Source organism: Mercenaria mercenaria, chromosome 11, assembly GCF_021730395.1.
Source record: "Mercenaria mercenaria strain notata chromosome 11, MADL_Memer_1, whole genome shotgun sequence".
Classification (NCBI taxonomy): Eukaryota; Metazoa; Mollusca; class Bivalvia; order Venerida; family Veneridae; genus Mercenaria; species Mercenaria mercenaria.
This window is the reverse complement of record NC_069371.1, coordinates 41,536,944-41,547,241: the sequence shown is the minus strand read 5'-3', so window position 1 is coordinate 41,547,241 and position 10,298 is coordinate 41,536,944. Positions and strand designations below refer to the sequence as shown.

General features: G+C 37.1%; 1 protein-coding gene across 10 annotated transcripts in view; it reads right to left on the bottom strand.

The window, feature by feature from the left end:
• Nucleotides 1-10,298, bottom strand: part of LOC123532844 (tubulin monoglutamylase TTLL4-like) — an 82,112-nt gene that overhangs the window by 31,790 nt on the left and 40,024 nt on the right. The gene's annotated exons all lie outside the window — the stretch shown is intronic.

Sequence of the window (10,298 nt, the reverse complement as noted above, 5' to 3'; positions counted from 1 at the left end):
TAGAGAGGTCACAAGGATTTTCTATTATTTGACCTACTGACCTAGTTTTTGACCGCATGTGACCCAGTTTCGAACTTGACCTAGATATCATCAAGGTGAACATTCTGATCAACTTTCATAAAGATCCCATGAAAAATGTGACCTCTAGAGTGGTCACAAGCAAAAGTTTACGGACGGACGCTGCGCGATCACAAAAGCTCACCTTGTCACTTTGTGACAGGTGAGCTAAAAAACAAACTATCAAAGTGTTGAAAGGTAATAAGTAGAGACAAATAATTCTGTTATGCAGTGACAGTTCTTACATGTAAAAGTCCCGCCTGTATCTTTCTTAATATAACTATAGTTCAGCAAAGATGTTACGTAGTCATTCATGTATCTTGTCTATTAGTGTAGGTAATCAGTTAACATTTCAACATGAATTTATCCAGGGCCGGCAAAATCAATTGTCCGAGTTGTCCGAGTCGTACATTTGTGGGTCCAGACAACCGAATTTTTGCATTTTGCTTGTCCGTGGACAAGACAGTGAAAATTGAGCACCTGCTTCCTAAAATTTGACCGAAATTCCAATTCAGACACTCAAAGCAATATTCAAGTCACCCGATTTTTCTTTTGATCCACACTTGCTAACTAACTGCTTACGTAAACATACACTGAATACTCGCCATTATAATTTAAGCTCTGCCTACTGCAGGTACTTGCGAGATTTTCCCGAGAAATGTGAAAGCGAATCAAATTAACAGTTACACGAGATGCAATTGTACTCAGTCAATCAGCGACGCTGTTACGTCTAATTATCTAACTGGGTTTAATTATCGACATGTGTAAACTAATTTTTGATAAAACTGTATTATTATGATGATATCCATAATAAATTAACGCCTTGTTTTGAAAATATTCAACTACATAAAGACGATGGGTGGCAGACGTCTTTCGTCGATCAACTGATATGAAAATTGAGAACACATATCTTTATTTTACACAATTTACTTTTCATTTCTATTCGAGTGAAATGCTGTTTTTGTAATGCCAGACTGGTGACTTGGTGTTAATAAGAAATAAACCCCTTTCTTTACATTGGTATAGCGCAAAATATTACAAAATTGTCAGTACAACGTTTTGAAAACAACTAACTTTATTGAAACAATAGTCCTCGAGTTGGAAATGACATTACTAAGAAAATGAATAAATAGTATTGACCATTTTTTGAATCAAGGACCGAGTGAGTCTGAGACACCACCATAACACTATTACTGACTGTGTATGAAACTTTACACACAGCAGTGATTATCTTGTTACACTGTAAAGCTGATTTCATCACTGTCTGACTTTTTATAGCATAAGGCTTTATAGACTGCGGCTGTCTAATAATACAAGTAAGTAGAAAATTAGTACATTGTTTTATTTTATTAGACAAATGCCAAAACTAAAAGTTTATACAAAATGTACGGACAAGTAAACTAGCAGTACGGACAAGAAAATTTTCTAAGTTACTTGTCCGTGGATTTATCAGTAACTCTGGGTTTTCTTTAAATTTGAATGTAAAACCTATGACTGGTCAATTTTTTATCATTGTAATTAAGAAATAATAAGTTCCCAAAATGTGGTTTATCATAGAATAATCCGAATAAACTCGAATTATTCTACGATAAATCATACTTGGGAACTTGTTATTTCGATTCTAGCACAACATACTTATATCAACAGTGTTAGAAACAAGAGGGTCATGATGACCCTGAATCACTCACCTGAGTAATATGAGCTACATGTTTCAAATGACAAACTTATGCTAAAATATTAGAAAGTAAGTCAGTTGGTCACATTCATGGTCACTGAAAGACAGTTTTAAGACTGGTGTGCAAAACTGTACAAGTCATCCAAATTTCAAGGCTGTATCAAGTAGGTCAGTAGGTCAAGGTCACAGTCATGTGATCCCTAATCGCTTTGGTCATCAGGTAATTATAACTAAACAGTATACTAAATATGACCTGACTATTTTTTAAGTATTTTTTCTTATGTAACTCATAATTATAACAAGTGACCTCTGGGGCAGGGCCTCTTTTTACCAATGGGGCACAATTTGAAAAAACTTGTTAGAGATCTACCAGGCAATGTTACAAACCAAATATCAAATGCCTAGGCCTTGAACTTTCAGACAAGAAGATCTTTAATTTTTTTCCTATATAGGTCTGTTAAACTTTGTACCCACAGGGCAGGGCCTCTTTTCATATTAGGGACATGATTTGAACAATTTAGGTAGAGAAACACTAGCAAACATCCAATATCAAAAGCCTAGGCCTTGCAGTTTCAGGCAAGATGATTTTTAAAGTGTTTTTTTTCCTATATAAGTCTATGTAAAACACAAGATCCCCAGGGCAGGGCCTCTTTTCACCCAAGGGGCATAATTTAAACAATTTTGGTAGAGGACCATAAGGCAATGCTACATACAAAATATCAAAGGCTTAGGTCATGTAGTTTTAGACAAGAAGATTTTTTAAAGTTTTTTACTATATAGGTCTATGTAAAACTTGTGACCCCCGGGGCGGGGCCTCTTTTCACCCCAGGGGTATAGATTTTGCCTTCATGTATGTAGGTTATTTGCTGGTCTTGTTAGAATAAAAAGTAACTTTACCTGCATATCAATAAACAAGAATAGCAATTCTATCAATACAATAGATATATAGCAGAAGAATAAGCTTTCTTTGGGGTATTCTTACTTCAGAATTCGGGAATGAAATTTTCCTCGACAATGATGTCATAAATTCTAGGGCTGAGTGCAAATCTATTATATCTTGTTCTCTATTTATAGAAAGTTACAGCAGTTTTGTGCTCGGCTCCCCTATTACAATTTATTTATCCATGACTTCACTTGTACTGCTCAAAATGAACAGGCACATCCCCACTTTCTATTTTAAATATACACAACAAATTTTCAAAGAAAAGCAAACCAAAAGTTACATATACAGATTAGCCAACTCAATTCTGTGTCAAAACCGATCATGATCAACAACAATAAGCGTATTACATCAACTTCTTAGATCGCTTTTCCACAATAATAGTTGGATTCTTTCAATAATCAAAAGACATACTCTTAACACATGAACACAAAACAAGAGCTGTCCTTAAGACAGCAAATGCTCGACTATTCGAAATATTGTCCCAGAAGCTGGAAATTATTACCAAAAATATTGAAATATCAAAAGAGTTTTGAGTTCAAAAGGGGACAAAATTTGACCAAAATGCATGTCATAGTCATGGTACTTGATGCTATCATCTAGTTCTATAACCCCGAAGGCACATGTGAAGTTTCAACTTAATCTCTGCATTTGTTCTGCAGACAGAAACTCGCACGCAAAACTTTAACCAGATTTTTCTAAGTCCAAAAGGGGCATAATTTGCCCAAAATACATGCCAGAGTTATGGGACTTGATCGAGTGAGGTTGGTAATTGATCTAAAAAACGCAACAAGAGGGCCATGATGGCCCTACATTGCTCACCTGGTTAAATAGTTGTTATGTAGATTTGCATTTAAGCTTGACCTCGGGATCACGATTTGAACAAAATTGGTAGAGATCCACTAAGCAATGCTATACACCAAATATCTAAGCTCTAGGCCTTCTAGTTTATTTCTAGACATTTTTTGGAAGATTTTCCTATGTACAATAAAGTAAGCCCAGGGGCGGGGCCAATTTGATGCCGCGGGGTCATGATTTGAACAAATTTTGTAGAGATCCTCTAGGCAATGCTACATGTCTAATGTCTAAGCTCTAGGCCTTCTGGTTTATTTTTAGAATTTTTTTTTTTAGATTTTCCGATGAACAATTAAGTTACCGCTGGGGTGGGTCCAATTTTACCCTGGGGATCATGATTTGAACAATGTTTGTAGAAGTCTACTAGGCAATGTTACATATCAAATATCAAAGATCTATGCCTTCTGGTTTATTCTTAGCAAATTTATGAACATTTCCCTATGTACATGATTTGAACAAATTTTGTAGAGGTCCTCTAGGCAATGCTACATGTCAACAAGAGCTCGTCGAACATGAAATGCCCCCTTGATGCATTTAGTAATTGCACAAAATTCAGAAATTATATGTTCACTGTAAACAAAAGTTCTACCATTCTGGTTTAATCTGACCTTGACCTTTAACCTATTAACCTAACAAGAGATTACAGAGTGATCTTGGCGCCATCCACTGAGCTATTTTTGAATGTTCCAAATGCTGTCAAAATCAAGGTCAAATTTCATTTCGGTACAAAACAATGTGTATGTGGTGAAACTTGAAAGCTGTGGTTTGAGTAATGTGAAAGCAGATCACTACATCAATTTCAAGGTCAAAGTTCATATCGGTAGACAGAACTATGCATGTGCTTCAAATCTGGAGGCTGTAGCTTGAGAAATGTTAAAAGTAGGTAATAGGTAAAAATCAATGTCAAATTTCAATTCAGAACACAAGAATATGCATGTGGTCCAAATTTGAAGCCTGTAGCTTCAGAAATGTGGAAGTAGGTCACTAGGTCAATCTCATGATGAAAGTTCATTTCGGTACACAAAACTATGCATGAGCCTCAAATTTGAAGGCTGTAGCTTGAGAAATGTGAAAGTAGGTCACTAGGTCAAAATCAAGGTCAAATCTTATTTCGGAACACAAAATTATGGAAGTGGTCCAAATTTGAAGCCTGTACCTTCAGAAATGTGAAAGTAGGTCGCTAGGTCAAACTCAAGATCAAAGTTCATTTCAGTACAAAAAAACTATGCTTGTGGTTCAAATTTCAAGGCTGTAGCTTAAGAAATGTGAAAGTAGGTCACTAGGTCAAAATCAAGGTCAAATTTTATTTTGGAACACAAAACTATGCATGTGGTCCAAATTTGAAGTCTGTACCTTCAAAAATGTGAAAGTAGGTCACTAGGTCAAGATCAAGGTCAACTCATGTCAAGGTTCATCTTGCCACTCAAAACTATACATGTGGTCCAAATTTGAATGATGTAAGATAATGTACATGAAGATTCTAAGTTTTTCCCTATATAAGTCTATACGAACCATGTGACCCCCGGGGCGGGGCCATATTTGACCCTAGAGGTATAATTTGAACAAACTTGGTAGAGAACCACTAAATGAAGCTACATTACAAAATATCAAAGTCATGGTCTTTGTGGTTTGGACAAGAAGATTTTCAAAGTTTTTCTCTATATAAGTCTATGTAAACCATGTGACCCCCAGGGCGGAGCCATATTTGACATTAGGGAATAATTTGAACAATCTTAGTAGAGGACCACTAGATGATGTCATATACAAATATCAAAGCCCTAGGCCCTGTGGTTTTGGACAAGAGGTTTTTCAAAGTTTTTTCCTATATAAGTCTATATAAACCATGTTACCCCCGGGGTGGGGTCAAATTTGACCCCAGGAAAAATAATCTGAACAATCTTGGTAGAGGACAACTAGATTTTGCTACACATAAAATATCAAAGCCCTAGGCCCTATGGTTTTGGACAAGAAGATCAGAAACCGTTTAACTGTTCCTGGCCAATGTGACCTTGACCTTTGACCTAATGACCTCAACATCAATACGGGTCATCTGCTGGTCATGGCCAACCTAACTATCAATTTTTGTGACACTAGGCCCAAGCGTTCTTGAGTTATTGCTTGGAAACCATTTTACTGCTCCTGGTCACTGTGACCTTGACCTTTGACATACTGACCTCAAAATCAATAGGGGTCATCTGCTGGTCATGACCAACCTCCATATCAAATTTCATGACGCTAGGCCTAAGCGTTCTTCAGTTATCATCCTGAAATCGTTTTACTGTTCAGGGTCACTGTGACCTTGACCTTTAACATACTGACCTCAAAATCAATAGGGGTTATCTGCTAGTCATTACCAATCTCCCTATCAACTTTCATGATCCTAGGCCCAAGTGTTCTTGAGTAATCATCCGGAAACCATTTTACTATTCAGGGTCACTGTGACCTTGACCTTTGACATACACACCTCAAAATCAATAGGGGTCATCTACTGGTGATGATCAACCTTCCTATCAAATTTCATGATCCTAGGTCCAAGCGTTCTTGAGTTATCATCCGGAAATGGATTGGTCTACATTCCGACCAACCGACCGACCGACATCATGCAAAACAATATACCCCTCCTTCTTTGAAGGGGGGCATAAATATCTAAGCTCTTGGCCTTCTGGTTTATTTTTTTAAAAACTTTGAAGATTTTCCTATAGAAATCTATGTAAAATCAAGTGACCCCTGGGGCAGGGTCAATTTTGACCCGGGTGGGGGGGTGGGGTGGTTATGACTTGAACATATTTTGTAGAGGTCCTCTAGGCAATGCTACATGTCAAATATCTAAGCTCTAGGCCTTCTGGGTTATTTTTCAAATTTTTTTGAAGATTTTCCTATAGAAATCTATGTAAAATCAAGTGACCCCTGGGGCGGGGTCAATTTTCACCCTGGGGTCATAATTTGAACAACTTTAGTAGAGGTTCACTAGGCAATGCTACAGATCAAATATCTGAGCTCTACAGCTTCTGGTTTTTGAGAAGATTTTTTAAGACTTTCCTATGTAAAATCATATGACCCCTTGGGCGTAGTCAATTTTGACCCCGGGTCATGATTTGAACAAACTTGGTAGAGGTCCACTAGTGAATGCTTCACACCAAATATCTAAGCTCTAGGCTTCTGGTTTTTGAGAGGAAGATTTTTAAAGTTTTTCCTTTCGGTTGCCATGGCAACTAGAGTTCTGCATGGAATTCAATTCTTTGAACAATTTTTGTAGAGCTTCACCCTAGGAACATTCCTGTGAAGTTTGGATGAAATTGGTCTAGCAGTTTATGAGGAGATGTCGTTTAAAGTAAGTTTACGGACAGACACTGGATGACGGACACCAGACAGAAACTGATCACAATAGCTCACTCTAAGCCTTTGGTTCAGGTGAGCTAAAAAAAAACAAGAAAGTAGGTCAGTAGGTCAAGGTCACAGTCAAGTGACATCATATTACTTAGGGTCATCAGGTAATTATAATTAAATAGTCTTGGAAATAGGATCAGGTGATTTTTTAATTATTTTTCCTATATAACTCACATAACTAAGTGACCCAAGGGCGGGGCCTCTTTTAATCCCAGGGGCATAATTTGAACAATTTTGGTAGAAGACTAATGGACAATGCATCATACCAAATATCAAAAGCCTAGGTCGTATAGTTTCAGACAAGAAGATTTTTAAACTTTTTTTCCTATGTAAGTCTATGTAAAACTTGGGACACCTGGGGCAGAGCCATATTTGACCCTGGTGGATAATTTGAACAATCTTGGTAGAGAACCACTAAATGACGTTACGTACCAAATATCAAAATCCTAGGCCAGGTGGTTTTGTAAAAGAATATTTTTGAAGTTTTTCCTTTCGGTTGCCATGGCAACCAGAGTTCTGCATGGAATTCAATTCTTTGAACAATTTTGAAAGGGAGCCACCTAAGGATCATTCCTGTGAAGTTTGGTGTAATTCTGACCAGTGGTTTTCAAGAATATTTTTTTAGAAATTGTTGACGCACGACGGACGATGTGACAAGGTGAGCTAATAAAATGTCCATTAATTAACTTAAGGTATTAGATCACTAATAGTAATGTTTGCAAAATGGCTTTTGCTTGGTATATTCTGAAAGGTAACCGTGTTTTGCACTATTTTGCAGTTTTTAAACAACTTTTACCGTGCCATTTTTTTATAAATTTTGTATAACTTATGGTATCTCCTCAAGCTCAAGTAGAGACAAATTTCAAAGTGATAGCCACTATCCAAAACGTTTGCAGCGAACTCATTTTACCATTAATTTTAATAAAAGAAACATCAAACTATTGGTAAACAATTATAAAACACAAAATAAACAAGAGGACCATGATGGTCCTGAATCGCTCACCTCTTCCCACATGACCCAGTTTTGAGTATGACGTCGTTTTTTCTATTATTTGACATAGTGACCTAGTTTTTGAGCTCATGTGACCCAGTTTTGAACTTGATCTAGATATTATCAAGATATAAATTCTGACCAATTTTCAAGAAGATCCATTGAAAAATATGGTCTCTAGAGAGGTCACAAGGTTTTTCTATTATTTGACCTATTGACCTAGTTTTCGAAGGTACGTGACCCTGTTTTGAATTTTACCTAGATATCACCAAGGTGAACATTCTCACTAATTTTCATGAAGATCTCCTGAAAAATATGGCCTCTAGAGAGGTCACAAGGTTTTTCTATTTTTATACCTACTGGCCTAGTTTTGGACCGCACGTGACCCAGTTTCGAAACTGACCTAGATATCATCAAGGTGAACATTCAGATCAATTTTCATGAAGATCCATTGAAAAATATGGCCTCTAGAGAAGTCAAAAGATTTTAATAATTTTAGACCTACTGACCTAGTTTTTGACCGCAGTTGACCCAGTTTCAAACTTGACCTAGATATCATCAAGATGAACATTCAGACCAACTTTCATACAGATCCCATGAAAAGTATGGCCTCTAGAGAGGTCACAAGGTTTTTTTATTATTTGACCTACTGACCTAGTTTTTTAAGGCATGTGACCCAGTTTCAAACTTGACCTAGATATCAAGGTGAACATTCTGACCAATTTTTATGGAGATCCATTCAAAAGTATGGCCTCTAGAGAGGTCACAAGGTTTTTCTATTTTTAGACCTACTGACCTAGTTTTTGAAGGTACATGACCCTGTTTCGAACTTGACCTAGATATCATCAAGATGAACATTCAGACCAACTTTCATACAGATCCCATGAAAAATATGGCCTTTAGAGAGGTCACAAGGTTTTTCTATTATTTGACCTACTGACCTAGTTTTTGAAGGCACTTGACCCACTTTCGAAACTGACCTAGATATCATCAAGATGAACATTCAGACCAACTTTCATACAGATCCCATGAAAAATATGGCCTCTAGAGAGGTCACAAGGTTTTTCTATTATTTGACCTACTGACCTAGTTTTTGAAGGCACGTGACCCACTTTCGAACTTGACCTAGATATCATCAAGATGAACATTCTGACCAATTTTCATGAAGATCTCATGAAATATATGGCCTCTAGAGAGGTCACAAAGTTTTTCTATTTTTAGACCTACTGACCTAGTTTTTGACCGCACGTGACCCAGTTTCGAACTTGACCTAGATATCATCAAGATAAACATTCAGACCAACTTTCATACAGATCCCATGAAAAATGTGGCCTTTAGAGAGGTCACAAGGTTTTTCTATTATTTGACCTACTGACCTAGTTTTTGAAGGCACGTGACCCAGTTTCGAATTTGACCTAGATATCATCAAGATGAACGTTCTGACCAATTTTCATGAAGATCTTGTGAAATATATGGCCTCTAGAGAGGTCACAAGGTTTTTCTATTTTTAAACCTACTGACCTAGTTTTTGAAGGCACATGACCCAGTTTCAAACTTGACCTAGATATCATCAAGATGAACATTCTGACCAACTTTCATAAAGATCCCATGAAAAATGTGACCTCTAGAGTGGTCACAAGCAAAAGTTTACGGACGCACGGACGCACGCACGGACGACGGACACCACGCGATCACAAAAGCTCACCTTGTCACTTTGTGACAGGTGAGCTAAAAAGTCACTATCATTTTTGTATGGTGCCTCAAGTAAACGGATTTAATGAGACAGAATTCATACTTCAACATTGAAAAAAACAAGAGCGCCGCCAAGCGGGGCAATATACGCCCGAAGGCTTACATCATAGGATAGGAGCAAAATTTTAAGAACTTCACTGTTGAAGCCCCAAAGGACTGGAACAACAAAAGGAAAACTTCAAAAAACAAATCTAAGTCCACAAAAAAAAAATTCAAAGTCTACACAAAAATCTTTATCAGGTACAGGTATGTAAAAATACACCTTAAAATTGGAGGTACCATCCATGTTGTACCACAGAAAAGTGGTCTCGGTTTTTCCCTACGGCCAATAATAAAAAAGTTTCAAAATAAGCTATTTATAGTAACATAAAAGGGAAGTAATTCAAAAAACAATTATTGTAAGTACAAAAAAAGAGATCTGCCAAATAAAAACAAGAGCACTGCAATGCAGAGCAATATACACAAAGCAAAGTCATATATGACCTTTGACCCTTAAGTGTGACCTTGACCTTGTAGCGAGTCATCCGGAACATGCGCTCTGCACATCGTTGCAATGTGGTGAACATTTCTGCCAAGTTTCTTTGAAATCCTTCCAGCAGTTCAAGAGTTACAGAGCGGACATGAAACAAACTGATATGACT